At 42.1% G+C, this 27,546-nt stretch overlaps 2 long non-coding RNA genes across 3 annotated transcripts in view; one reads left to right on the plus strand and one right to left on the minus strand.

The window, feature by feature from the left end:
• The window catches only part of LOC134909986 (uncharacterized), a 66,457-nt gene extending 52,460 nt beyond the window's left edge, over positions 1-13,997 (plus strand). The window contains exon 2 of one of the 2 annotated variants that reach the window (XR_010176077.1): positions 13,178-13,997. This is a non-coding gene — a long non-coding RNA (uncharacterized LOC134909986). Of the gene's footprint in view, positions 1-13,174 lie in introns of both variants that reach the window. The other variant, XR_010176076.1, reaches the window with a different exon arrangement.
• LOC134909987 (uncharacterized) overlaps positions 1-26,231 on the minus strand; it is a 78,609-nt gene extending 52,378 nt beyond the window's left edge. Inside the window, exon 1 of the long non-coding RNA XR_010176078.1 lies at positions 26,080-26,231. This is a non-coding gene — a long non-coding RNA (uncharacterized LOC134909987). The remainder of the gene's footprint in view (positions 1-26,079) is intronic.
• Between the last annotated feature and the right edge of the window lie 1,315 nt (positions 26,232-27,546).

Raw genomic sequence — 27,546 nt, forward strand, 5'->3', positions numbered from 1 at the left:
AAAATTGTCCTCGGATACTACAACTGAAACATAATAGTTTATTGTATCATTTGAAATGTAATGGTATACAACATACAGGACACACACAGATCTAAATGTCCTCGGACATCTGTTCCTAAGAGCTGAACCGCCTATAATTTAGCATAGTTCAGTATGCATACATTAGAATGGCAGCATACAGGACGCAGACAGACTGAGTTATCCGCATGCTTCTGTTATTAACAGCTGAGCCGTTTGTAGCTAGCGTAATTCAATATGTGAGCTATCCATATATCCACATTGAAATTATGTTTAGATGTTTTAATCAAAGCACATTGATACATTTATGAACACTTTCTGAATGGCTTTCCGTGTCATCTAAAATCTAGTAGTGTATAACATGCGGGACACACACAGATCAGAGTGTCCGTGGACGTCTGTTACTGACAGCTGAACCACTTGTAATTTGGCGTGGTTCGGTATGTGGGCTGTCTGTATACATACATTGAAATTGTCCTCAGGTACTTATAACTACAGCACATTGATTTATTGTGCTGTCTAGAGTCTGATAGTAATCAGCATACAGGACACAGACAGACTGAAGTGTCCACGGGCATCTATTAGTGACAGCTTAACCATTTGTAACTAACGTAATTCAATATGTGAGCTGTTCGTACATCTATATTAAAGTTGTCCCCAAATACTCTAATTAGAGCATGTTGATACATTTATTCAACACTTTCTGAATAGCTTTCCGTGTCATCTGAAATTTAATGATATGTAACATACGAGACACATACGGATCAAAGTATCCGTGGCCGTTTGTTATTGACAGCTGAGCCACTTGTAATTCAGCGTGATTCAGTATATAGGTTGTCTGTATACATGCATTAAGGTTATCCTCAAGTACTTTTTGACTAAAGCACATTAGTTTATCATGCCGTCTAGGATCTGATACTAATCAGCATATAGGACACAGACAAACCAAAGTGTCCACGGACATCTGTTACTAACAGCTGAGCCGCTTATAGTTAACGTGGTTCAAAGTATGAGCGGTCCGTGTACCCACATTATGATTGTCCTCAGATACTTTAACTGGAGCACATTATCACATTACCTAGACACTTTCTAAATAGCTTTCCATTCTAGTATTTCTGAATAGCTTTCCGTGTCATCTAAAATTTAATGGTATGTAGCATACGAGACACACACAGATCAGTAATTCAGCGTGATTCAGTATATAGGCTGTCTGTGTACATAGAGAAAACACATGGGCAATGGCTGCCCCGTTACATCGGGCGCTAATAGATTGATTAAAGAAAACACCTAATATATAATGGTTGTCTGTATGCATACATTGAAATTATCCTCAAGTACTTTTTGGCTAGAGCACATTAGTTTATCATGCCGTCTGGGATCTGATACTAATCAGCATACAGGACACAGACAGACCAAAGTGTTCACGGGCGTCTGTTGCTAACAGCTGAACCGCTTGTAGTTAACGTGGTTATATGTATGAGCGGTCCGTGTATCCACATTAAGTACTTTAACTAAAGCACATTAACACATTAATTAAACATTTTCTAAGTAGCTTTCCATTCTAGTATATTGATCCTGGTCCTATAGCATATATTTCTATTTCTTAATTAATTTACAGCATTTTTTTCACAGTGAGAGTTTTTACAGCAGGCACATCCGTGCCGCTTTGAAACGACACCCAACGTGCACGTTTCACATCAGCTTCATCAGGTGATGTGATGAAGCTGATGTGAAACGTGCACGTTGGGTGTCGTTTCAAAGCGGCACGGATGTGCCTGCTGTAAAAACTCTCACTGTGAAAAAAATGCTGTAAATTAATTAAGAAATAGAAATATATGCTATAGGACCAGGATCAATATACTAGAATGGAAAGCTACTTAGAAAATGTTTAATTAATGTGTTAATGTGCTTTAGTTAAAGTACTTAATGTGGATACACGGACCGCTCATACATATAACCACGTTAACTACAAGCGGCTCAGCTGTTAGCAACAGACGCCCGTGAACACTTTGGTCTGTCTGTGTCCTGTATGCTGATTAGTATCAGATCCCAGACGGCATGATAAACTAATGTGCTTTAGCCAAAAAGTACTTGAGGATAATTTCAATGTATGCATACAGACAACCATTATATATTAGGTGTTTTCTTTAATCAATCTATTAGCGCCCGATGTAACGGGGCAGCCATTGCCCATGTGTTTTCTCTATGTACACAGACAGCCTATATACTGAATCACGCTGAATTACTGATCTGTGTGTGTCTCGTATGCTACATACCATTAAATTTTAGATGACACGGAAAGCTATTCAGAAATACTAGAATGGAAAGCTATTTAGAAAGTGTCTAGGTAATGTGATAATGTGCTCCAGTTAAAGTATCTGAGGACAATCATAATGTGGGTACACGGACCGCTCATACATTGAACCACGTTAACTATAAGCAGCTCAGCTGTTAGTAACAGATGTCCGTGGACACTTTGGTTTGTCTGTGTCCTATATGCTGATTAGTATCAGATCCTAGACGGCATGATAAACTAATGTGCTTTAGTCAAAAAGTACTTGAGGATAACCTTAATGCATGTATACAGACAACCTATATACTGAATCACGCTGAATTACAAGTGGCTCAGCTGTCAATAACAAATGGCCGCGGATACTTTGATCCGTATGTGTCTCGTATGTTACATATCATTAAATTTCAGATGACACGGAAAGCTATTCAGAAAGTGTTGAATAAATGTATCAACATGCTCTAATTAGAGTATTTGGGGACAACTTTAATATAGATGTACGAACAGCTCACATATTGAATTACGTTAGTTACAAATGGTTCAGCTGTCAGTAATAGACGCCCGTGGACACTTCGGTCTGTCTGTGTCCTGTATGCTGATTACTATCAGACTCTAGACAGCATAATAAATCAATGTGCTGTAGTTATAAGTACCTGAGGACAATTTCAATGTATGTATACAGACAGCCCACATACCGAACCACGCCAAATTACAAGTGGTTCAGCTGTCAGTAACAGACGTCCACGGACACTCTGATCTGTGTGTGTCCCGCATGTTATACACTACTAGATTTTAGATGACACGGAAAGCCATTCAGAAAGTGTTCATAAATGTATCAATGTGCTTTGATTAAAACATCTAAACATAATTTCAATGTGGATATATGGATAGCTCACATATTGAATTACGCTAGCTACAAACGGCTCAGCTGTTAATAACAAGCATGCGGATACCTCAGTCTGTCTGCGTCCTGTATGCTGCCATTCTAATGTATGCATACTGAACTATGCTAAATTATAGGCGGTTCAGCTCTTAGGAACAGATGTCCGAGGACATTTAGATCTGTGTGTGTCCTGTATGTTGTATACCATTAAATTTCAAATGATACAATAAACTATTATGTTTCAGTTGTAGTATCCGAGGACAATTTTGGTGTGTGTGTACGGACAGCTTACCAATATCAGGAAACGCGATTAGCGGTCCCTAAACACATTTATTATTTGGTTTATGAGTATATATGCAGGAGACTTATACTCATATGAAATCTGTCCTCAGTAGTTACAATGCAGCGGTGTTAGTCTCCAACAAAAACCGCAACACTGTCAAACCTGACTAGATACAACGTATCTCTTTTTCAAAAATCTATATACAGTTTTTTCTCAGATGTATGGTGATCCTGGTTCTTATGGATATTCAGTAAAATGACAAATTACACACAGTGAATAGAATTCAATACATTTTTATTCCTTATAAAGGTATATTTCATTGGAAAATATTATCTCATATATTTCACATCTCTTTTTTATTTGTTGATAATAAAAGTTATATTTTATATTTATTCAAAATATTTAAAATAAAAAATCAAATCAATATTTCTTCTCTTTGTGCGCCAACCAAGAGACAATCCTTTCTATCCCTTTTTCTTGTTCTCAATCTTATTGTCTGTGGCAGCACCCCCAATACAGTATTAGGTATAGTAACCAGAGTATGTGTATCATTTGGGGCTTTCCTTATACTTAAAAGAACATATTGACCTTTAACTTGTGCAGAGGGTATTCCCCGTCCCCTTTTCCTTGCTGAGTATCATATTTGAAGATATTAATGATGTCTCCTCTTAGACGCCTCTTTTCCAGTGTATACATATTCAACCTGGTAAGCCTTTCTTCGTAATCCAGTCCCTCTAGCCCTTTAATCAATTTAGTAGATCACCTTTGAACCCTTTTGAGTTCACAGATTTCTTTTTTATAATGTGGAGCCCAAAATTGAACACAATAATCCAGGTGTGGACATACCAATGATTTGTACAGCGGCAGGATTACACTCTCATCCCTTGTCTCAATTCCCCGTTTTATGCATGCTAGCACTTTACTTGCCTCCTTTGCTGCACTTTGACATTGTATACAGTTATTAAGCCTATTATCAATAAGTATCCCAAAATCTTTTTCCAATACTGTTACCCCTAGATTTTTCCCATTTAATGTGTAGGATGCAAGTTTGTTTTTAGTCCCAAAGTGCATTGCTTTGCATTTTTCTATATTGAACCTCATTCTCCATTTAGACGCCCAGATTTCAAGTTTAGATAAGTCATTCTGTAGAGATTTCACATCTATTTCCGAATTAATTACCCTACACAGTTTAGTATCATCTGCAAAGATTGACACTGTGCTTTCCAGGCCTATTTATAGGTCATTGATAAATATGTTGAACAGTAGTGGCCCGAGTACGGACCCTTGCGGTATTCTGCTGACTACTGGTGCCCATCTGGAGGACATCCCATTGACCACTACTCGCTGTACCCTGTTATCCAGCCAGTTACTTATCCATGTACAAATAGTAGGCCAAGCTCCTTTAATTTGATGATCAGTCTCCTGTGAGGTACTGTTTCAAAGGCTTTTGCAAAATCTAAATAAACCACATCCACTGCTTTTCCCTGGTCAAGATTGTCGCTCACTTCCTCATACAGTAGAAGCTTACTAAGTTAGTTTGACATGATCTGTCCCTCACAAACCCATGTTGATTCCTACTAATAATCTTAGCGGTCTGCAGATACTCCTGTATGCTATCCCTTATAATTCCAATATTTTCCCCACTATAGATGTCAAACTAACCAGTCTGTAGTTACCCGGATGATTTTTAGATCCCTTTTTAAATAATAGTACTATCTCAGCTATTCGCCAATCTTTCGGTAACATGCCTGATCTAATTGAACTATTGAATATAAAGCATAGAAGTCTTGCTAGTTATGACCTAAGCTCCATAAGAACCCTCGGGTGAAGTCCATCTGGGCCAGGTGATTTATTCATCATAATTTTGCTTAGTCTCTCCCGGACTACTTCACTTAAACAAGTTTCTAGCCACGAATCATTACTGTCACTATTGTTATGCACTACTCCCACCGTCAGTTCTTCTCTGGTGAACACTGATGAAAACAATTTGTTCAGTATTTCTGCTTTTATTTCGTCATCATTTATTAATACTCCAAATTCATCTTTTATTGGACCTATGTTTTCCTTTTTTAACCTTTTACTGTTTGTGTATTTAAAAAACTTTTTAGGATTGGTTTACTGTCTATAGCGATTTGCTTTTCATTTTCAATTTTAGCTGCTCATTACTTTTTTGCATCTTTTATTGCATTCCTTCTAGTACTGGAATGACTATTCCTTTCCATTAGATTTAAATGCTTTGAAAGCATGCTTCTTTTTATTCATTTCTTCCTTGACCACCTTATTAAGCCACATCAGTTTGAGTTTTTTACTCCTCCGTTTACTGCCCATGGGAATGAATTTGTGAATATTGCTATCTAGCAACCCTTTTAAAGCATCCCCCATTTCTGTTGTGTTCTTGCCATGAAGCAAACTTCCCAGTCAATGTCGTTTAGTGCACATCTTAGCATACTGAAGTTAGCTTTCCTGAATTAAATGTTTTGGTTGATCCCTTATACTGTAGCTATGCTTCTTGAAACTGATGTCAAATGTGATCATATAGTGATCACTGTTACCCAAAGTTCACCCAACTTTAGTGTTTGATATAATGTCCACATTATTGGTAATTACTAGATCCAGAGCAGTTTTACCTCTAGTTGGGTTCTCAACTAATTGAGACAAGTAGTGATCCTTAAACGTATTTAAGAACCTGTTGCCCCTAGCTTTAACACATGATTTGTTAATCCAATTTATATCAGGATAATTAAAATCCCCAATCACTAGGATGTCCCCCAATCCCACAGCCTTTTACATTTTCTGCAAGAGTTGTTCTTCCTCATGTATGCTAATATCCAGCTGTTTGTAGCACGTGCCGATGACTAGTTTTTTTGCATCAATACCCCCACTTGAGATTTCAACCCATAGTGACTCCACATTATCTCCAATCCCCTCGTAAATAACCTCCTTTAAGTATAATTCACAAGATCTAATATTTTAGTGATTCTGCGCACCACTGGGGAACATCAACCCAACAAACGTCTTTTCCACAGGCAATGTCTTATACAATCTTCATCAAATTTTCACTACTGGATCCAGAAATAGCATAATATTCCAAACGTTTTTCAATCCTCCTTCCTGGTGGTGTGTCTCACTTTGCACATGTGTAGTCCACACTCATCCCAAAAAATGAAAGAAAGGATAATATGGTGAAGTACGTTTTAATCCATAGAAATTAAAAAAAAAACAACAATCCAAACACTTAACAACTTTAAAAATCCACCACTAATAATACAGCATTCGTACCAGATTGTGTGGGGTGTCAATAGTGCCCACCCAAAAACAGCATTAGATATTCCACTACCCTCCCGGGTTAGATTAGGGTACCGGATAGAATGCTGGGCTGGATACTCCTGAGTCCCCTACACGAAAACTGGCAGGCAGTCTGATCACCAGTTTAAGACATGGTTTAACATAAAGACATATACCTCCTCCTCTTTTGTTAGCCATGTACCTCCTAAAAAGAGAATACCCCTCCAAGTTTGCAACCCAGTCGTGAGAGTCGTCCCACCATGTTTCCATAATACCTATAATAACATACTGAGCCTTTGATGCTAACAATTCCAATTCCCCCAATTTGCCTGCTAGGCTTCTTGCATTTCCAAGCATACATTTTAGTTTAGTGTTTCCCTTGTCCATTTTTTTCTTAAAGGTATCCTCTCATTGTTCACAACTGCCTTCCTAGAGTTACTCTTACTGACTGTTCGTCTCCTCCCTCCCTCTCCACCCACATCATACTTAATACAGCCCACCTTACTATTCTCTTTGATCCACACATTGAGTCTTTCAAAACTCTCCGCCCCGACATAAGTATTTTCCCTTGACGCTACATGCATCATTTTCTATATGCTGTAATGATGACCCATAATTGTTGTTAACTAATGTATTGGCAATACCTTTGGTAATACCCTTTTACCCATGTAAATACCCTTACCGGCTGCTCTTACCCTCCCCCCTTCTCCACCCCCATTTAGTAGTTCACTACCACCATCCTTACTATTCTCACTGCATGACCCATAGTTTCGAGCTAAACCCTCACCCAGGCTCCTAGTTTAAAAGCTCCTCCAACCTTCTAACCATCCTTCCCCCCCAGCACCGCAGCCTTCTACTCATTCAGGTGCAATTCATCCCGACAACAAAGATGGCGCCTGACTGAAAAGTCCGCCCAGTGTTCCAGGAACACAAACCCCTCCTTCCTACACCAGTCTCTAAGCCACACATTTACCTCCCTGATCTCTTTTTGCCTCCCTGGGTTAGCGCATGGCACAGGTAGTATTTCGGAGAATATTACCTTAGATGTCCTTTCCTTTAGTTTCTGGCCTAAGTCCCTATAATCTTTCTTAAGGACATCCCACCTACCGCTAACTTTGTCGTTGGTGCCAATGTGCACCAAGACCGCTTGGTCAGCCCAAGCCCCTCCCAACAATCTATCTACCCGCTCTGTGATGTGCCGTACCCAAGCACCTGGGAGACAACAGAGCATATGGCGGTCGCGATCCCAGTAGCAGATTGCCCTATCTGTCTTCCTGATAATAGAGTCCCCTACCACCACAATCTGCCTGGGTACCTCTCTATCTTTCATCCCGTCTGTGGCGGAGGGACCACTCCTCCGGTTGCTAGAGGGAACAGTTTCCTCGAGCTCTGTCATTTCCTCACTATCATCCACCGAATCTTCATCCAGTCGGGCTAATTTGTTCGGGTTTGATAGTTCAGAGATGTCGTACCTCCCCCTCTTTTTCTTCCTTCTAACAGTGACCCTGCTAACTACCTGACTATCCTCGTCTACCGGTGTGTGTCCCCTGCAACTCCTACACCGTTCTATCTAAACTTTGCTCAAGATTATGAATATCCCTCAGTCGCGTAACGGTCTGCTCTAGATCAGTTACTGTACTTGGGCTTCTAGGGAAACCGTTCGCACACATCTCGTGCAGATGTATTCACACTGGGTCGGCTGCTCCAGGTGTGCATACATCTTGCACAACATGCACTGAATGAGACTCTCAGTCATGCCCCCCCCCCTCCCCCATTGCTAATGGTAACTTTCACTTAAATCAATCCAAAACCAAATACTCCCGGCGCTATGATTGATCCCAGATGGATGCTGCAATACCCAAGGGTTTTTGGTTTTAACCCTTTATATAATAGTCAGAAAATACAGAATACAGGAACTGCGCAATCCAATCTGATGTGGATTTTTATTTATACATAAAATTTACTTTTTACATACATCCATATACTAATTGATACCGGCCAGCATCACCAGTGATGCTGGCCGGTATCAATTAGTATATGGATGTATGTAAAAAGTAAATTTTATGTATAGATAAAAATCCACATCAGATTGGATTGCGTAGTTTCTGTTTTTTCACTTATATCACCTCAGAGGTGTTCTATGTACTTCTGGCCAGGGGTTACAGATTTCGGGTGTGTGGAGGCACCTTCACAGTTTTGCAATTGAGTTCTGATTTGTAGATATACCCCTAAGCCTTAAGTACTGATATCACAAGTTGTTGGTTTAAAGGCTGACTTCTTGTATGTCCATGCAGTCAGCTTTCCACTGTGGTCCTGTTGTTCAGCCGAGCATCTGAAAAGTGAGATCCGTGTAATTTGGCTCTTTCTGTTTAGGATTATAATGTTTATAGGTACAGTTATATGGCTCAATTGCCAAAAATAGTAGTACAAGATTATTGATGAGGAGGATAAACATAACAGTACAAGATGGCAGGGCCGGATGAAGCCTTCGGGGGACCCGGTGCACTTAAGATGGGGGACCCTACTGCTTTTATCAGTACTGGCCCTGGTGGGTGAAAGATTAAAAAAAGTTTTAGAGGGTTAGGGTTATCTCTATAGAATATATATATATATATATATATATATAAAACATATAAATATACATATGTTTTATATATATATATTTATATAAATATATATAAAATATATATATATATATATGTTTTATATATATATATATATATATAATGTATAAATATATATACACACACATATGAATGTATATATCTATATATCTATATATATATATATATAGTGTATATGTGTATATATATATATATGTATATATATATATGTAAGTATGTGGTCATATACCTGTGTGTGTGTGTGTGTGTGTGTGTGTGTGTGTGTGTGTGTGTGTGTGTGTGTGTATATATATATATATATATATATTATACGCAGGTATATGACCCAGAGCCTAAAAATCAATACAGCTAGCCTTACGTTCTTTGTGTTGCTGACAGAGAAGCTGTGACAATACAATAGAAGAGCTCTGTGTCTCTCCTGCAAGCAGCCCACGCCGCACAATCTCCGATGGGCGCTGGCGTCTTGCTCCAGACACCCAGTGCACCCCTCCTACTTCCCTGCAGCCTGCGAGCACAGCCAATGATTGAGCCGCAGGCTGCAGCTTCATTCATTGTTGGACAGATGAGCCATCGCTCAGCTGCCCTGTCTGTGCTCCTGCTCGTTAGCCCACCTGACGCAATATACATACAGTGGGATCAGGAGCTGGGAGCGCAGCACCGGCGCAGATCAGATCGGTAAGAGAGATACGATCTGTGGTGGGTGTTGGGGGCCCTTTTGGAATGGGGGCCCCAGGGCACCCCCCTTTATCCGGCTCTGCAAGATGGACACAGTGTACACAGTATCGGTGACATGCGGTCAGGTGAGGCAGGTGACCTGTCATACTCCAGTATACTTCAGAGTTTTGACTATAAAAATTATAAGAAAAATACAAAGAAGATATACAAACATAGTCTTTTTATTATTCTAATAACTTTTATAGTCAAAACTGGATTATGACAGGTGAGCCACTGCCTCACCTGCCATCCTTGTCTGCATATAACTGATCAAAACTCACCAAATTTCCAGCATTATATACTGCAGCACCTTTGTATAATGCTCACATATATGTGTGTGTGTGTGTGTGTGTGTGTGTGTGTGTGTGTGTGTGTGTGTGTGTGTGTGTGTGTTAATCTGGCTCTGACACTAGCCATTGCCTACCCAGCCATTTACCTCACCACACGTTACTGCACAGTATACACAAACACAAAGTCCTGACTAAACTGCATAATGGAACCTAAACCATCAAAGATTAATACTACCTAGTCTAAACTGCTAGGTAAGTATGGGCTTGAAGGAATTCACCCTTGTCCAGTTTGTTTGCAGTCTTCTCTGGTCCCATATTGGCTCACTCCTCATCCAGTGGAGGGTTAACATTGGACAGGGCTGAATGTTTACCTAGGCAGAGAGGTGAGGGTTCCCCTTCCTGGTAGACAGTAAAGTTGTTAGAGATATGTGTGTACAGGCTTGAGTATGCAGCAGAGTTTCTATACACACCAGCAGATGCCTTACAACTATGAAAAGCCTTGTTACTTTACAAGTGGAGTTGTTTTATTTAAGGTAAAGCAGGTACAACTGTATTCACTGTTATACACACTGGTTGTTGGTTGGTTGGGGTGTCATACAGCGGTGCAGGATGTTGGAAATGATGTGTGTGCATGTTTTGATATTGCAGAGTTATATAGACACATACCAGTGGATAACTCAAACTATGAAAAGCTTAACCAGTGGTATGGGTTTATTGAAAGATACCATGTACAGCCATACTCACTGTTACATGTACACTGGTGACGGAATGTAACTTGAGTGGAGTGTATACTGCAAATGTGTAGCGGTGCAGGGATGCTGGAACATATGAAATAAGCAGAAGAGTTCTGTCTCCCACCATATCACACTACACAGTCTCACACAGTAAAGAACAAGATAGCCCCTGCACATGTTCAATAGTGATCTCAGTGAACATCTTGGGATATTGTATGAAGCCTCCCTGGAGAACAGAAAGATTTGAGGCACTTTGACACAGTCCCGAGATGGCTCCACACATGTTAAGTAGTAACATTGGTGGACATCTTGGTACATAGAGTGAAGTTTCCCTGTAGGAGTAGCAACATTGAGTGTGTGCAGCAGCATACTCCACTTTCAACAAAAAACATACAACCAGTGCGGCAAGGATGTATTTTTATTTTTCAGGCACTGTTCATTGTACAATTCAAAATGATACTGCAAATCTTTTTACAAATCACTAGAATCCCAAACATGTTCCCACAACAGGAGTGGTGCTATTAAAATACTTTTAGAACTGAGTTGTTCTGGATTACACTTTTTCTCTAACTTTTAAATACTGCTGTCCCTCAGCAGGATAATAGCTAACTTGGATCTAGTCACAATACAATCAAAATCAATGCAAGTTCTAAGAATCATAAAAATAAAATCCAACAATATATTTACAATTTGACCCTATTCTCACTAGAAATATGTTGATCTATACATTGTGGTTGAGTTGGTGCACTTTCTTACCATGGTTACAGATGTGTGGAGTGGTTCCGCTGCTCCAGAAGAACAGGGAGATTGTAAATTTGTAACTAAGGTTCAGAGTTCTGGAAAATGCTACATTAATGTTTCCATTATTTATTGTACATGATCTCTGCAGTGTAGACATATGGCCACATACATCACAGATGAATGGGGGCCATATGTACCAATTACCCGAAGGCCGGATCGGATAATCGGGAATATTAAACATTTTGAAAAATCTAGATTCCCTAATCTGGATTCAGGCATTTTTAATATGCTTAATTTCCCTGATTTCTCAATAGATTACAGATCAGTGCTGGCCGCGATTTGTCAGATCCGATGGCGAATTGGTAGTGCTGGTGGGATGTGCGAATTGTGGAAGCTGATGTATGGGGGCTTTTACTGAATATAAAACTGAACAAATAAGCTGCATTTTATGAAAAAAGTATTTTCATTACACTTAAAGTCTGCAGAGCAGATTTATTGAACAGATAAACTGAATCTTTCTTTACACTTAGGGCATATAATTATACACAGCCCGAATATATGAAAACTCAAATGCAGGGACAGATGCTCAGAAAGAAGCTCATCCCTGCAAAGTGTTCAGAGTGGAGTGACCACATCAGTGGTCACTTCCCTCTACTATTGGGACTCTAGGTACACGGCTCTAGGTACACGGCTGCTGACTGCGCATGTGCAGCTGTCATTTTGCGGAATCTAACCCATAGGCTACAGTGGCTTATGCCATCTTCAGATTCATTCTGGAGCTTGGTAAATCTGACAGCTTCACAGCCCTCATAGAAACTTATGGAGATAATCTGCTGTAGTCCCTCCATGGTGCATTCAGGGCATATTTAATATCTGTGTGTATCCCAAAACATGGGTGTTTTTCGGAGGATATCCTGCAATTTTGGGGCAGATGTATTAACCTAGAGAAGGCATAAGGAAGTGATAAACCAGTGATATGTGTAAGGTGATAAAGGCACCAGCCAATCAGATCCTAACTGTTAATTTACATATTGGAGCTGATTGGCTGGTGCCTTTATCACCTTACACACATCACTGGTTTATCACTTCCTTATGCCTTCTCCACGTTAATACATCTGCCCCATTATTTGTTAAATAGGCAGTGAAGGTTTACTGAACAGATAAGCTGAATCTGAGGTACAAAAAGCCTTTCATCCACTTCTCCACTTAGAACTACTTTCCAGTCACTGCTCGCTGGTCAGCAGCTTCACTCTCTATGCACGACACTGAACAAATGTTTTTTTCTATTTTCCTTTGTTCCCTCTCTGTACAGCAGAGTCCCCAAGTAACCGCAGAACGATTTAACAACATGCACAGATTACTCTACAAAGTGGAACTGAATGCTGAACAAAATACAACATATAACTAAAAATACGAAAAATCAATCATATATGTATAACACAACACAAAAGAATAAAGAACAAATGCAGTAAGGCAGTAATGAACACTGCACACAACATGGTGAATGAATCGCATGGAGAGCTGCAGTCCAATTGGAACGGATGCAGCGGCTAGGTCCCACCAACCGGCGGCACAGTCGCACAACAGTGATACAGAAATGTCAGGGACATAGAGTGTCCAATATACAATACCAGCTCTCTAAATCATGACAGCAGCGGACTGACCGTGGGTGTGGACACATGGAGGAAAAAGATTCAGGCTTCAATTTGGCAGACCAACAGGAATCACAAGGATTAAACAGCAATGGAGTCAGGAACATGAACAGATGGAAACTGTCAATCACAGGGTACACATGGAGAATTACAGCAGTGAAGTCACAAGGCAGCAGGAGTCATACATGGAAAACAATCAGGGAATACCAGAGATGAAGACTGACAGTGTCTGTGCACACAAGGAAAGCTAAATCCAAGCTTTGATAATTGATACCTGATTCTCTGGCAATGAGGAGGTGATTCCACGGACGTACAGTAGACATAGGGCCGACAGGTTATGGCTAATTCAATCTGGGCGTGAACTCATCCTGAATTAAGCTAAAATCCTTTTAATTAAACTGAAATCCATATTCACCAGAGTGAAGTGTAACACATAGCTAGAGAATGCATTACATAGTAAATGGACATAAGTGGTATGCAAAATAGGTTCAAGTGATTACTGTTACTACATATGGCATTTACATTAAGGCCAATGGAAAAAACAAGAAAAAAATTCAAATGAATATATAAGGTGTCCTTAGTGCTAGTCAAGAGACACTCCACTAATAACATAAACAATCTGTTTGCTTGGTGTATTTTATTTACTTAGAATATTCTTGGATACTCTCCAGTCCCTTCTTATTACTTTCACCATATTATATCAGTCATCAGTCAGGTTTTCACAAAAGGGGCAATTCAATTACCATTGCATTGATGTAGCTCCTTGGTTATGTGCCCGAGCTAATTAATTGCTCTCGATGTAAACCCAAAACTAGAGGATTTCTGCCTGCACCGTCCTGAGCACAAATCTGCGTTAACTAGTGCCTTGGAGTTAGTAGGGCTAGTCACGGGCTTACTGAATAATTGCATCTGGCACTTAACTAAGAGTTACAGTGTGCCGCTACTAATCCCTGGGCATTAGTCATGGTAAAATGCATCTCCTGGTTTACTGTGTGTCAAGTGCAATGAAGTTATTAAATAGCTCCGGGCATTTAACCCAGGAGCTACATCCCCGTGATCCTAATTGAATCGCCCCAACGGCTGGAGTTCATAATTGTACTTCGGCTTTCTTCTTCTTTATCTTAAATTCATAACTTTTGCTCATGAATGATTGTGGCTGGACTCTGGTTCTCCAGCCTTATCCTTACACCAGGGACAATACATCACTGGAATCAGAGACACAAATGCTCTGGGTGCAGCATATTTGGCATGCACGGAGCATGTAGTTCACTGTAATCCTAATTCTCTCTCATCACCCCCTCCAGTCTTTGCACCCCCTACCCCCCATGTGATCCATCTACTTTTTACATGTCAAGAAAAAAGCCACACTGCAATAACGCTCCAGTAAAAAGTAATTGAATCTGTTGTAATAAAATTCATAGATTGTTTCTAAAAATGTTCCCCTTTTAGATTTCACAAAATAATATATCAAACAAAGGGGGTTACTAAACCTTGGATGGAGGTAAAGCGGATGAAGATAAAGTTTTTGAAACCTATCCTGTGACATGGCAGTTAGGAGCTGATTGCCTGATACTTTATCTCCGCCCACTTTATCTCCATCCAAGGCTTAATAAATCAATACAATATACAAAATACTTAAGCAATCAATACAAAACAATTCTGAGTGTAGTATCTTAACCACTTGCTTGGCATTATCGTTAGTGATGAGCGGGTTCGGTTCCTTGGAAACCGAACCCCCCCGAACTTCACCCTTTTTACACGGGTCCGAGCCATACTCGGATTCTCCCGTATGGCTCGGGTAACCCGAGCGCGCCCGAACGTCATCATCCCGCTGTCGGATTCTCGCGAGATTCGGATTCTATATAAGCAGCCGCGCGTCGCCGCCATTTTCACTCGTGCATTGGAAATGTTAGGGAGAGGACGTGGCTGGCGTCCTCTCAGTTTATTAATCTTGATGCAAAAATATTTGTGCTTATTCCTTAATTGTGGGGACTGGGGAGCAGCTGTATTATATAGCAGGAGTACAGTGCAGAGTTTTGCTGACAGTGACCACCAGTATACGTTGTCTGCCTGAAAAACACTCCATATCTGTGCTCAGTGTGCTGCTTTATTTTAATGTGGGGACTGGGGACCACCAGTATAATTAATATTATATAGGAGGAATACAGTGCAGAGTTTTGCTGACAGTGACCACCATTATACGTTGTCTGCCTGAAAAACACTCCATATCTGTACTCAGTGTGCTGCTTTATTGTGGGGACTGGGGAGTCGGGACCACCAGTATAATATTATATAGGAGGAGTACAGTGCAGAGTTTTGCTGACACAGTGACAACCAGTATACTATATATAGCAGTACGGTACGGAAGGCCACTGCTGTACCTACCTCTGTGTCGTCATTAAGTATACTATCCATCTACATTCTATACCTGTGGTGCATTTTAGTTTTGCAGTTTGCTGACACAGTGACCACCAGTATACTATATATAGCAGTACGGTACGGAAGGCCACTGCTGTACCTACCTCTGTGTCGTCATTAAGTGTACTATCCATCTACATTCTATACCTGTGGTGCATTTTAGTTTTGCAGTTTGCTGACACAGTGACCACCAGTATACTATATATAGCAGTACGGTACGGAAGGCCACTGCTGTACCTACCTCTGTGTCGTCATTAAGTATACTATCCATCTACATTCTATACCTGTGGTGCATTTTAGTTTTGCAGTTTGCTGACACAGTGACCACCAGTATACTATATATAGCAGTACGGTACGGAAGGCCACTGCTGTACCTACCTCTGTGTCGTCATTAAGTATACTATCCATCTACATTCTATACCTGTGGTGCATTTTAGTTGTGCGCAGTATATATAGTAGTAGGCCATTGCTATTGATACTGGCATATAATTCCACACATTAAAATATGGAGAACAAAAATGTTGAGGTTAAAATAGGGAAAGATCAAAATCCACTTCCACCTCGTGCTGAAGCTGCTGCCACTAGTCATGGCCGAGACGATGAAATGCCATCAACGTCGTCTGCCAAGGCCGATGCCCAATGTCATAGTAGAGAGCATGTAACATCCAAAAAACAAAAGTTCAGTAAAATGACCCAAAAATCAAAATTAAAAGCGTCTGAGGAGAAGCGTAAACTTGCCAATATGCCATTTACAACACGGAGTGGCAAGGAACGGCTGAGGCCCTGGCCTATGTTCATGGCTAGTGGTTCAGCTTCACATGAGGATGGAAGCACTCATCCTCTTGCTAGAAAAATGAAAAGACTTAAGCTGGCAAAAGCACAGCAAAGAACTGTGCGTTCTTCTAAATCACAAATACCCAAGGAGAGTCCAATTGTGTCGGTTGCGATGCCTGACCTTCCCAACACTGGACGGGAAGAGCTTGCGCCTTCCACCATTTGCACGCCCCCTGCAAGTGCTGGAAGGAGCACCCGCAGTCCAGTTCCTGATAGTCAAATTGAAGATGTCACTGTTGAAGTACACCAGGATGAGGATATGGGTGTTGCTGGCGCTGGGGAGGAAATTGACAAGGAGGATTCTGATGGTGAGGTGGTTTGTTTAAGTCAGGCACCCGGGGAGACACCTGTTGTCCATGGGACAAATATGGCCATTGACATGCCTGGTCAAAATACAAAAAAAATCAGCTTTTCGGTGTGGAATTATTTCAACATAAATGCGGACAACAGGTGTCAAGCCATGTGTTGCCTTTGTCAAGCTGTAATAAGTAGGGGTAAGGATTTTAACCACCTCGGAACATCCTCCCTTATACGTCACCAGCAGCGCATTCATCATAAGTCAGTGACAAGTTCAAAAACTTTGGGTGACAGCAGAAGCAGTCCACTGACCACTAAATCCCTTCCTCTTGTAACCAAGCTCTGCAAACCACACCACCAACTCCCTCAGTGTCAATTTCCTCCTTACCCAGGAAAGCCAATAGTCCTGCAGGCCATGTCACTGGCAAGTCTGACGAGTCCTCTCCTGCCTGGGATTCCTCCGATGCATCCTTGAGTGTAACGCCTACTGCTGCTGGCGCTGCTGTTGTTGCTGCTGGGAGTCGATCGTCATCCCAGAGGGGAAGTCGGAAGACCACTTGTACTACTTCCAGTAAGCAATTGACTGTCCAACAGTCCTTTGCGAGGAAGATGAAATATCACAGCAGTCATCCTGCTGCAAAGCAGATAACTCAGGCCTTGGCAGCCTGGGCGGTGAGAAACGTGGTTCCGGTATCCACCGTTAATTCAGAGGCAACTAGAGACTTGATTGAGGTACTGTGTCCCCGGTACCAAATACCATCTAGGTTCCATTTCTCTAGGCAGGCGATACCGAAAATGTACACAGACCTCAGAAAAAGACTCACCAGTGTCCTAAAAAATGCAGTTGTACCCAATGTCCACTTAACCACGGACATGTGGACAAGTGGAGCAGGGCAGACTCAGGACTATATGACTGTGACAGCCCACTGGGTAGATGTATTGCCTCCCGCAGCAAGAACAGCAGTGGCAGCACCAGTAGCAGCATCTCGCAAACGCCAACTCGTTCCTAGGCAGGCTATGCTTTGTATCACCGCTTTCCAGAAGAGGCACACAGCTGACAACCTCTTACGGAAACTGAGGAAGATCATCGCAGAATGGCTTACCCCAATTGGACTCTCCTGGGGATTTGTGACATCGGACAACGCCAGCAATACTGTGCGTGCATTACATCTGGGCAAATTCCAGCACGTCCCATGTTTTGCACATACATTGAATTTGGTGGTGCATTTTTTATTTAAAAAACGACAGGGGCGTGCAAGAGATGCTGTCGGTGGCCCAAAGAATTGCGGGCCACTTTCGGCATTCAGCCACCGCGTACAGAAGACTGGAGCACCACCAAACAATCCTGAACCTGCCCTGCCATCATCTGAAGCAATAGGTGGTAACGAGGTGGAATTCAACCCTCTATATGCTTCAGAGGATGGAGGAGCAGCAAAAGGCCATACAAGCCTATACATCTGGCCACGATATAGGCAAAGGAGGGGGAATGCACCTGACTCAAGCGCAGTGGAGAATGATTTCAACATTGTGCAAGGTTCTGCAACCCTTTGAACTTGCCACACGTGAAGTCAGTTCAGACACTGCCAGCCTGAGTCAGGTCATTCCCCTCATCAGGCTTTTGCAGAAGAAGCTGGAGACATTGAAGGAGGAGCTAAAACAGAGCGATTCCGCTAGGCATGTGGGACTTTTGGATGGAGCCCTTAATTCGCTTAACCAGGATTCATGGGTGGTCAATCTGTTGAAATCAGAGCACTACATTTTGGCCACCGTGCTCGATCCTAGATTTAAAACCTACGTTGTATCTCTCTTTCCGGCAGACACAAGTCTGCAGAGGTTCAAAGACCTGCTGGTGAGAAAATTGTCAAGTCAAGCGGAACGTGACCCGTCAACATCTCCTCCTTCACATTCTCCCGCAACTGGGGGTGCGAGGAAAAGGCTAAGAATTCCGAGCCCACCCGCTGGCGGTGATGCAGGGCAGTCTGGAGCGAGTGCTGACATCTGGTCCGGACTGAAGGACCTGCCAACGATTACTGACATGTCGTCTACTGTCCCTTCATATGATTCTCTCACCATTGAAAGAATGGTGGAGGATTACATGAGTGACCGCATCCAAGTAGGCACGTCAGACAGTCCGTACGTATACTGGCAGGAAAAAGAGGCAATTTGGAGGCCCTTGCACAAACAGGCTTTATTCTACCTAAGTTGCCCTCCCTCCAGTGTGTACTCTGAAAGAGTGTTTAGTGCAGCCGCTCACCTTGTCAGCAATCGGCGTACGAGGTTACTTCCAGAAAATGTGGAGAAGATGATGTTCATCAAAATGAATTATAATCAATTCCTCCGTGGAGACATTCACCAGCAGCAATTGCTTCCACAAAGTACACAGGGACCTGAGATGGTGGATTCCAGTGGGGACGAATTAATAATCTGTGAGGAGGGGGATGTACACAGTGAAAGGGGTGAGGAATCGGAGGATGATGATGAGGTGGACATCTTGCCTCTGTAGAGCCAGTTTGTGCAAGGAGAGATTGATTGCTTCTTTTTTTGGTGGGGGCCCAAACCAACCAGTCATTTCAGTCACAGTCATGTGGCAGACCCTGTCGCTGAAATGATGGGTTCGTTAAAGTGTGCATGTCCTGTTTATACAACATAAGGGTGGGTGGGAGGGCCCAAGGACAATTCCATCTTGCACCTCTTTTTTCTTTAATTTTTCTTTGCATCATGTGCTGTTTGGGGACAATTTTTTTGAAGTGCCATCCTGCCTGACACTGCAGTGCCACTCCTAGATGGGCCAGGTGTTTGTGTCGGCCACTTGTGTCGCTTAGCTTAGTCACACAGCGACCTTGGTGCGCCTCTTTTTTTCTTTGCATCATGTGCTGTTTGGGGACAATTTTTTTGAAGTGCCATCCTGCCTAACACTGCAGTGCCACTCCTAGATGGGCCAGGTGTTTGTGTCGGCCACTTGTGTCGCTTAGCTTAGTCACACAGCGACCTTGGTGCGCCTCTTTTTTTCTTTGCATCATGTGCTATTTGGGGTAGAGATGAGCGCCTGAAATTTTTCGGGTTTTGTGTTTTGGTTTTGGGTTCGGTTCCGCGGCCGTGTTTTGGGTTCGAACGCGTTTTGGCAAAACCTCACCGAATTATTTTTGTCGGATTCGGGTGTGTTTTGGATTCGGGTGTTTTTTTCCAAAAACACTAAAAAACAGCTTAAATCATAGAATTTGGGGGTCATTTTGATCCCAAAGTATTATTAACCTCAAAAACCATAATTTACACTCATTTTCAGTCTATTCTGAATACCTCACACCTCACAATATTATTTTTAGTCCTAAAATTTGCACCGAGGTCGCTGTGTGAGTAAGATAAGCGACCCTAGTGGCCGACACAAACACCGGGCCCATCTAGGAGTGGCACTGCAGTGTCACGCAGGATGTCCCTTCCAAAAAACCCTCCCCAAACAGCACATGACGCAAAGAAAAAAAGAGGCGCAATGAGGTAGCTGTGTGAGTAAGATTAGCGACCCTAGTGGCCGACACAAACACCGGGCCCATCTAGGAGTGGCACTGCAGTGTCACGCAGGATGGCCCTTCCAAAAAACCCTCCCCAAACAGCACATGACGCAAAGAAAAAAAGAGGCGCAATGAGGTAGCTGACTGTGTGAGTAAGATTAGCGACCCTAGTGGCCGACACAAACACCGGGCCCATCTAGGAGTGGCACTGCAGTATGTATGTATAAAGAAAGAAAAAAAAACCACGGTTAGGTGGTATATACAATTATGGACGGGCTGCCGAGTGCCGACACAGAGGTAGCCACAGCCGTGAACTACCGCACTGTACTGTGTCTGCTGCTAATATATAGACTGGTTGATAAAGAGATAGTATACTCGTAACTAGTATGTATGTATAAAGAAAGAAAAAAAAACCACGGTTAGGTCACTGGTATATACAATTATGGACGGGCTGCCGAGTGCCGACACAGAGGTAGCCACAGCCGTGAACTACCGCACTGTACACTGGTTGATAAAGAGATAGTAGTATACTCGTAACAACTAGTATGACGACGGTATAAAGAATGAAAAAAAAACCACGGTTAGGTGGTATATAATACAATTATGGTTGGACGGACTGCCTGCCGAGTGCCGACACAGAGGTAGCCACAGCCGTGAACTACCGCACTGTACACTGGTTGATAAAGAGATAGTAGTATACTCGTAACAACTAGTATGACGACGGTATAAAGAATGAAAAAAAAACCACGGTTAGGTGGTATATAATACAATTATGGTTGGACGGACTGCCTGCCGAGTGCCGACACAGAGGTAGCCACAGCCGTGAACTACCGCACTGTACACTGGTTGATAAAGAGATAGTAGTATACTCGTAACAACTAGTATGACGACGGTATAAAGAACGAAAAAAAAACCACGGTTAGGTGGTATATATTATAATACAATTATGGATGGACGGACTGCCTGCCGAGTTCCGACACAGAGGTAGCCACAGCCGTGAACTACCGCACTGTACACTGGTTGATAAAGAGATAGTAGTATACTCGTAACAACTAGTATGACGACGGTATAAAGAACGAAAAAAAAACCACGGTTAGGTGGTATATATTATAATACAATTATGGATGGACGGACTGCCTGCCGAGTTCCGACACAGAGGTAGCCACAGCCGTGAACTACCGCACTGTACACTGGTTGATAAAGAGATAGTAGTATACTCGTAACAACTAGTATGACTGACTATGACGGTATAAAGAATGAAAAAAAAACCACGGTTAGGTGGTATATATTATAATAATACAATTATGGATGGACGGACTGCCTGCCGAGTTCCGACACAGAGGTAGCCACAGCCGTGAACTACCGCACTGTACACTGGTTGATAAAGAGATAGTAGTATACTCGTAACAACTAGTATGACTGACTATGACGGTATAAAGAATGAAAAAAAAACCACGGTTAGGTGGTATATATTATAATACAATTATGGATGGACGGACTGCCTGCCGACTGCCGACACAGAGGTAGCCACAGCCGTGAACTACCGCACTGTACACTGGTTGATAAAGAGATAGTAGTATACTCGTAACAACTAGTATGACACTATGACGGTATAAAGAATGAAAAAAAAACCACGGTTAGGTGGTATATATTATAATACAATTATGGATGGACGGACTGCCTGCCGACTGCCGACACAGAGGTAGCCACAGCCGTGAACTACCGCACTGTACACTGGTTGATAAAGAGATAGTAGTATACTCGTAACAACTAGTATGACTGACTATGACGGTATAAAGAATGAAAAAAAAACCACGGTTAGGTGGTATATATTATAATAATACAATTATGGATGGACGGACTGCCTGCCGAGTTCCGACACAGAGGTAGCCACAGCCGTGAACTACCGCACTGTACACTGGTTGATAAAGAGATAGTAGTATACTCGTAACAACTAGTATGACTATGACGACGGTATAAAGAAAGAAAAAAAAATACCACGGTTAGGTGGTATATAATTATACAATTATGGATGGACGGACTGCCTGCCGAGTGCCGACTGCCGACACAGAGGTAGCCACAGCCGTGAACTACCGCACTGTACTGTGTCTGCTGCTAATATAGACTGGTTGATAAAGAGATAGTATACAACAATATACTACTATACTGGTGGTCAGGCACTGGTCACCACTAGTCACACTGGCAGTGGCACTCCTGCAGCAAAAGTGTGCACTGTTTAATTTTAAATTAATATAATATTATGTACTCCTGGCTCCTGCTATAACAACCTGCAGTGCTCCCCAGTCTCCCCCACAATTATTATAAGCTTTTATACATTGATGTGCAGCACACTGGGCTGAGCTGAGTGCACACAGACTGAGTCACACTGTGTGACTGCTGTGTATCGTTTTTTTCAGGCAGAGAACGGATATAGCAGAGAACGGATATATTAAATAAAAGTTAACTTAACAACAACTGCACTGGTCACTGTGGTAAACTCTGTCTGCACAATCTCTCTCTCTCTCTCTTCTAATCTATTCTAATGGAGAGGACGCCAGCCACGTCCTCTCCCTATCAATCTCAATGCACGTGTGAAAATGGCGGCGACGCGCGGCTCCTTATATAGAATCCGAGTCTCGCGAGAATCCGACAGCGTCATGATGACGTTCGGGCGCGCTCGGGTTAACCGAGCAAGGCGGGAAGATCCGAGTCGCTCGGACCCGTGAAAAAAAAAGTGAAGTTCGTGCGGGTTCGGATTCAAAGAAACCGAACCCGCTCATCTCTAATTTGGGGACTATTTTTTTGAAGTGCCATCATGCCTGACACTGCATTGCTACTCCTAGATGGGCCAGGTGTTTGTGTCGGCCACTTGTGTCGCTTAGCTTAGCCATCCAGCGACCTCGGTGCAAATTTTAGGACTAAAAATAATATTGTGAGGTGTGAGGTGTTCAGAATAGACTGGAAATGAGTGGAAATTATGGTTATTGAGGTTAATAATACTATGGGATCAAAATGACCCCCAAATTCTATGATTTAAGTTGTTTTTTAGGGTTTTTTGAAAAAAAAACCCGAATCCAAAACACACCCGAATCCGACAAAAAATTTTCGGTGAGGTTTTGCCAAAACGCGTCCGAATCCAAAACACGGCCGCAGAACCGAATCCAAAACCAAAACACAAAACCCGAAAAATGTCCGGTGCACATCACTAATTATCGTATCAGATACAACCACACCAGGATGGGCTTTACCTGACATGGGGGTGGATGTACTTAAAAAAAATGTAGTAAAAACCCTGTTTTACCACATTTTCATATGTAATAACCTTGGGAACTCTGATTTCCGATGTGGAGGGTAATGCTGACTTTTGCATATGGGCAATGGGCTTCTTTTCACAATCTTCCTGAGAGGGATGCAATACGGATCCCTTCCATCATACACAATAGAAGCTTATGGACTTCTTCCTGAGAGGGAGCAGATCCCTCCCAGTACCCTCCCCCCCCCCCCCCCCCCATGCGCAGAGGGCCTCCCAGGGCAGCTCTTTTTGGAAGTAAGAGTACATATGCAACTAGTATCATTGCAATATTTGGTAGAATATAGGGGTTAATTCAGACCTGATCGCTCCTCTGCGAATTTGAAGAGGTTTGCAATTAGATAGTCGCTGCCCAGATTGGAAACCCACCCCATGCAAGTCTGCGTATGGGTTACGAAAGTCCATTCGCAACTCACTCACCATCGAATGATTTTTCCAGTCTGTGCATAGCCCAGGACTTACTCCTACAGTGCGATAGAATCAAGCTGATCGGGTCCGGAGCTGACGTCACACACAATCCCTGAAAATGCTTGGTCATGCGTGCATTTTTCCTGACACTCCCAGAAAATGGGTAGTTACCACCCCCAAATGCCAGCTTCCTTTCAATCAACTTGCGTATGCCTAGCGATCCAAAAAGTTGCTGGATTTTTTTGTAGTTTGACCTTACGCGTGCGCATTCTGACCCGTACGCATGTGCAGTCGATCGATAATCGGCCGCCTTGCAAATTCGCACAGCAGTGATCAGGTCTGAATCAGGCCCATAGTCCGCAGCTTTAGTATACCTCCCAATATGACGCTCTCCAGGAGGGACACCATACTCTGCTTCTGGACTTTTCTCTTAATTTATGATTGCCGGCACCTGTGTTGAGCAGGTTAATGAATAAGAAAGGTGTTTCAGCACAGGTGATGGCAATCATAAATTAAGAGTAAAGACCAGGAGCAGACATTCTGTCCCTCCTGGAGAGGGTCATGTTTGGAGGCATGGCTTTAGTACAGTACATCCCACCCATGGTCACATCTGATGCAACCAGTCAGAAAAGCTCACTGGTCATGATGGCCTGACCATTAATTGTCCAATAATTGGCCAACAATGATTGTACCAATGTTTAATTTTTGTTTTTATAAAATTGTGTTGGATATATTTTAAATAAATGTTCTTAGTCTAATTCAATCAATCATACAAATAAAGAACAATTTCTAAGCAGTTTTTGGGGGAAAATTAGCCAGTTAAGTGGTTAATCAATATATGTAATTCATACTTGTTCGTTTCTGTTCCACTTTTTGTATGCAGCCAATAACAAACAGTATTTCAATTAAGCACTGGAGCAAGTATAGTCTGCAGAATATTGGTGTATAAATCTGCCACCTTGCAGATTGCTGGTGGACACATAAATTCTTGCCTAGTCTTCACGCTGCCACCTTACTACATCAATAAATAAGTGTGTGTTCATTTGTAGGCACAAAATGTTGATAGCATGAATTTCTAGACTGCTTACTTTACTGCATAGTTATATTGAATAACATCCACATAGTATAGCTGCACTGTACTGATATTCATATATAGCAATACGTCACCAAGCTGTCAGATTGGGCAAATTGCTAAAATGTAGATGATAAATGTGTACTTGTTATGTACTGCATAGGATTATTGATAATGTAGTTTAAGTTCAGACCCTCCAACATGACCCCTCCATCAGGTACAAAATGCTCTGCTCCCAGACTTCCCACTTAATTTATGATTGCCGCAACCTGTGGTGAACTAGTTAATTGAGGAGAAAGGTGATTAAACACAGGTGTCAGCGGTCATAAATTAAAAGGGAAGTCCAGGAGCAGAGCATTTTGTACCTTGCAGAAGGGATCATGGTGGATGGTTTGTAATTTCACAACATAAACCCTACCACATATTCAGACTTGTCACTGCCTTTATTAAATATACAGTATGTATATATATATATATATATATATATATATATATATATATAGTTGTTGTACAGCTGGATCGGCACTCTAATAATAAAAATAAGTACCTGCGTGCCTTCGTAGAAAATATATACAAAGCAAAGAACTCTCTTGGCAGAGAGAGTAATACGCGGCACTGCAGGATTTGTATAATAATGAAAAATTTACTTCAACGTTTCGGTACCCTAAGTCCCGTCGTCAGGAAACAAAGCATACATGAAAACAAACAGTGTAATCTTACCTTATATCCCCTTAGTGCCTGTATTCTCCTCCTCGCCTTCTCCCAGACTGCGCCGGAGCCGGGGCGCCGCCAGCGGGACCCGGAGGGCGTGTCGCAACCCAATGACGTCATGGCCACAGTTCCCGGCGGTTGCTAGGCAACCAACTGGTGCGTCTCCCCGTTCACTGCGCCGTCTGTGGGAGGCAATAGGGTTAAGAGAAACTGCAGGCACACACCCACCAGATGTTAAATAAAACATACTAATGTGTATACCATAGATTACTATGTGCAAAAGACATATAGAAGCAAAACAAAACATCAGTGTGGATCGTTCACTAGGCAAACAATGAAGAATAAATGTAAAACATCAAAGAAGGCTCACTGAGCTAAAGGATGGTAAATAATACAGCAGGCAGGTGGATGGTATACATAATCAAATGATCACTAAATATCCAATCTGATATAGAGAGAAGGCACACTAATGAAATATTATATATCATATCACAGGGGAATTTAAATAAATAAGCAGAGTAGACAAAACAGCTATAGCAGAGAGTTCCATGTAATTCGTTCATTCAGGCCATTTGGTGCAACAGTATTTAAGCGAAAAATCCAAGAGGCTTCCAACCGTAGCAAAACCTTGGTGCAGTCTCCCCCTCTATTGGATACAGGTATCTGATCAATGATCATGTAAGCCAGACTTGATAAAGGATGATGATGAAATGCGTTGCAACAGGTTGATCGTTAGGTTTGTCATTTAAAGCTGCTTTAATGGCAGAGCGATGGAGTGCCATGCGTTCCTTAAACTTGCGCGTAGTCATCCCTACGTAGTACAACTTGCATGGACAGATGATTATATATATAACGTAGCGTGAGTCACAAGACAAGTTGTGTCTAATTTTGTATTCCAGTCCCGTATGTGGATATAGAAAGCTGGAACCAGTGAGTAAAAACTTGCAAGTTTCACATTTCGGGCACCTGTAGCAACCTAATTTACCATACGTAGATTTCTTAGATGGAATGGTGATGTCTGAGCGGACCAAATGGTCCCGCAGGTTTCGGCCTCTCCTATAGCATGCCATTGGTCGCAGATCCTTCAATCCGGTTAATGAATGATCAGTAGCCACAATAGGCCAAAGGGCTTTACATGCCTGTGGTACAAGAGCGCTTGCTGTGTCAAATGTAGTTATCCATGGGAAGACGTCAGTCTGGGATCTCTTAGAAGATGTTTGTAGTAGATCACACCTATTCAGAGCCATAACCCGGTTCTTGGTCTGCAGGAGTCTTTTCAAATTATATCCCCTGTCATGAAATTTATGTAAAACAAGATCAAGTTGGTGTGAGAGATCATGTCTGTCGCTACAGATACGTGCCGCTCTCAACATCTGGGAGTACGGTAACCCATTTTTTAAAGGTGGCGGGTGATGGCTACTGGCCAAAAGGAGAGTGTTGCGGTCAGTTTCTTTACTGTAAACTGAGGTGGAAATA

The sequence above is a fragment of the Pseudophryne corroboree genome, chromosome 4 (assembly GCF_028390025.1).
Source record: "Pseudophryne corroboree isolate aPseCor3 chromosome 4, aPseCor3.hap2, whole genome shotgun sequence".
Taxonomy (NCBI): Eukaryota; Metazoa; Chordata; class Amphibia; order Anura; family Myobatrachidae; genus Pseudophryne; species Pseudophryne corroboree.